Source organism: Helianthus annuus, chromosome 12 (genome assembly GCF_002127325.2).
Source record: "Helianthus annuus cultivar XRQ/B chromosome 12, HanXRQr2.0-SUNRISE, whole genome shotgun sequence".
NCBI classification, from domain to species: Eukaryota; Viridiplantae; Streptophyta; class Magnoliopsida; order Asterales; family Asteraceae; genus Helianthus; species Helianthus annuus.
In genome coordinates, this window is record NC_035444.2 from 5,481,743 (window position 1) to 5,484,914 (window position 3,172).

The following is a 3,172-nucleotide window of genomic DNA, read 5'->3' on the forward strand; positions in this document are numbered from 1 at the left end:
GCTGGGTGATACACGACGGACCATGGAGGAGCCACGATGGCGGCAGATCGAGGGTTTTTGGGTTCAGATTTACACGACGGTGCAACCACCATATTGGTCGTAGTTATTGTGCGATGGTGGGGTTTTTTTATGGATTTCGACTAGATTAAGGGTTTTGGGTTCAGACTCATATGTTCAAACTCATTTTCCAGTCAGATCTGAAAGTATGGGTTCGTCTCCGGCAACCAAGAATGAATGGCAAGGGTCGAATCTAATAACTCTAGTGGTACACTCTGTTTAGCTCTTGTTGTTTTTGACGTGTCTAATGGTTAATCTGGTGGGTATGAAATTGAGATCAGTGGGTGTAGGTGGTGATAATAGGTAGGTGAAGGTGGCGATGTAAAGGATGACAATGGTGGTTAGCAGTTATGATGGTTGTGGTGGAGATGGCGGTGGTGTTTGTGGAGATGGCAGTGGTGGTGAGCGGTGTAGATGGCGGTGGTGGTAGTGGTAGCTAATGATGGTGGTGGTAGAGGTGCTAAGTCATTATCCACGTCAGCATATAATAAAGTTGTGTGCCACATCAGTGTCCACATAATCAACCAGCTCATTTTTAACACATTAGCGTCCACATCATCACACTACTACAAAATAGAGCTTTAGACGGGGTGAAATGGATTTTAAGACGGTGCTTTCAACACCGCCTTAAACTGCACTGGTTTAAAATCAAGTATTATTAGACGGTGTTCTATTTGAACACCAGCTTAAACTCATGTCTTTTTAGACGGTGTTCAGTTTGAACACCGGCTTAAACTTTGTGAACCCCGTCTTTTAATATCAAAACATTTATTAAATCAAATACTTTTAACACCGTCTTATAAACTTAGTGAACCCCGTCTTTTAATTCAAACACCGTCTTATAAACTGCTGAAAAAAATACATTTACTGAATTCATATTTTCCAAAAATACATTTGCTGGAAAAAGAAATACACCAAAAATACATTTGCTGGCAAAAAAAAAATACATCAACCTTATATACACCAATGCAACATTTTCAAATCAAACCAAAACAATACACATTCAAATCCAAAATAAACCCCACATCCAATTCGGAAATAAACCCGTCAAATTACAATCATTTGTGAATACATAACAAACTACACATAAGCTAAACTAACGGAATACCTAACTCGCTAAAAAACTTCGGCATCAATGTCATCAACAAAACATCTATTTCATTATCCGTAGCCACTCTCGTGTCGTGCCACATCTAAAATAAAAGTAGATAGAAAGAGTTATTACAAATATTATAGAATAAATCTAAAGGCAAAGAGAAAAATCGATAACAACATTGGCAATAAAGCTATGTATATATTTACATGTTATATACATCTAAACCTTCTAAGTTTAAAAAAAATAAACAGTTAAGTAATAAATTGATAAACAAGTATATTTTACTTACTTCATCGGGAAATTGGTTTCGATACAAATTGACAAAGTCAAACATATGTTGGAGAACCATGTAGCCGCATTCCCATCCACCCTTTTGTTGCTTACACTATAATAAATTAACAAATTATTATTTAAAAGTAACGAAAATCAAACAATTTAGAAATAGCAAACACACATACATCAACCATTGTGTAGTTGAACTCGGATCCTAAGGCGGTAGGAATTAGGTTTGAAAGACGATAGTTAGAAGCATTCTTTTCGTCTTTTATCTTTGTTGAATCCAAAATATAAACATGTCCTATGTCCTATGTGTTGGGCAATGATGAACAAAGACCAATGGTCGCTACAAAATTAGCGTTATAGAATAGTTAGGTGAATCATAGTAATAAAATAAAAGCAAGTTAACTAAAAAAAACTTACTCAGCCAAATGCGGTGCAAGAATGAAATCTTTATCGACATGATGAGTCGCTAAACTGAAAATGTGATCTTCAACCTCTCTAGGATCTCTATTAGATAAATTTTAGACAGGTAATTCTAAAGGGTTATCTAAATCTATATTTATACACCTATATGTAAATGTAAATATAAATAACATCTATATGTTAATAAAAATATAAATAACATCTAATTGTTATTGAATAATGTTTTATTAAATTTAACAAAATCCACGAGTCATTTTCGTGATTATTACTTTTTTCTCCAATTTTCGTTGTTTATTATTCTAGATCAATAGTCGGTTGTTGAGAGCATTGTAGCAAAACCAATGGTGTTAATTTAGACACATTGATAGGTTACTAGTAGAATGTAACATTAACTTCAAAACCATAAATATTAATATTTTATATTTCACTAAAAACATATTACAACAAGATTAAACCTTAAACATATTTTATTACTATATATAAACTAATTTTTGTATACAATGTACTAATGATTTATCAAAACAAAGCAAGAAAAAATCAAATTTGAATTTTTAACAACATATAATTAAACATGATATAACTACTATTTATAAAACTAAAAAACATTAAATAACATATGTAAAGAGAAAAAAAACTAACCTTGAAACTTTGTAAGGTTGTTAATGGTGAAATTGAGTGAAGATGAAGAAGTTGTTATGAGGAAGATGGAGAAGATGAAGAAGTTGTTATGAGGAATATGGAGAAGATGAAGAAGTTGTTATGAGGAAGATGAAAGGAAAGAGATAAGGTTTTGGTGGTTGTTATTTGATCAATCTTTTTTCAGTTTATAAGACGGTGTTCACAGACAACACCGTCTAAAGGATGTAGAAATTAGTTTATAAAACGGTGTTTAAGCATTAGACGGGGTTCTCGAATATTTATAAGACGGTGTTCAGAGACAACACCGTCTAAAGGTTGGAGAAATTAGTATAAGACGGTGTTTAAGCATTAGACGGTGTTCTTCTGAATTTTATTGAATATTTTATTAAAAAGAGTGGTTTTAAGACGGTGTTATTACTTTAACACCGTCTAAAAAATCATTGACACCGTCTAATGCTACATTTTGTGGTAGTGTCAAGAACTAACTGGATTATAACCTAGTTACAAAAGTATTAATGTGGGCTAAAATCTTACAAATTGGAATTGTCATAGAGAATTTTTGAAATTAGGATTATTATTGGCTAACTAATGAAACTTTGAATTATTAAAATTCAATAACCCTTTATATGTAAAATAAGTAGGAGATAAGTAGCTAGAAAAATGGGTTACAATGATGGG

At 32.6% G+C, this 3,172-nt stretch overlaps 1 long non-coding RNA gene across 3 annotated transcripts; it reads right to left on the reverse strand.

The window, feature by feature from the left end:
• Nucleotides 1-1,004: 1,004 nt before the first annotated feature.
• LOC110922825 lies at nt 1,005-2,616 on the reverse strand. 3 transcript variants are annotated; one of them, XR_004874388.1, is made up of 4 exons: nt 2,495-2,616; nt 1,612-1,775; nt 1,443-1,538; nt 1,005-1,250 (listed from the first exon to the last, which is right to left on the reverse strand). It is a non-coding gene; the product is annotated as an uncharacterized LOC110922825 (long non-coding RNA). The 3 variants fall into 3 exon arrangements; XR_004874387.1 differs by lacking the exon at nt 2,495-2,616 and adding an exon at nt 1,853-2,356; XR_004874386.1 differs by lacking the exon at nt 2,495-2,616 and having other exon boundaries at nt 1,612-2,351.
• Nucleotides 2,617-3,172: the final 556 nt, after the last annotated feature.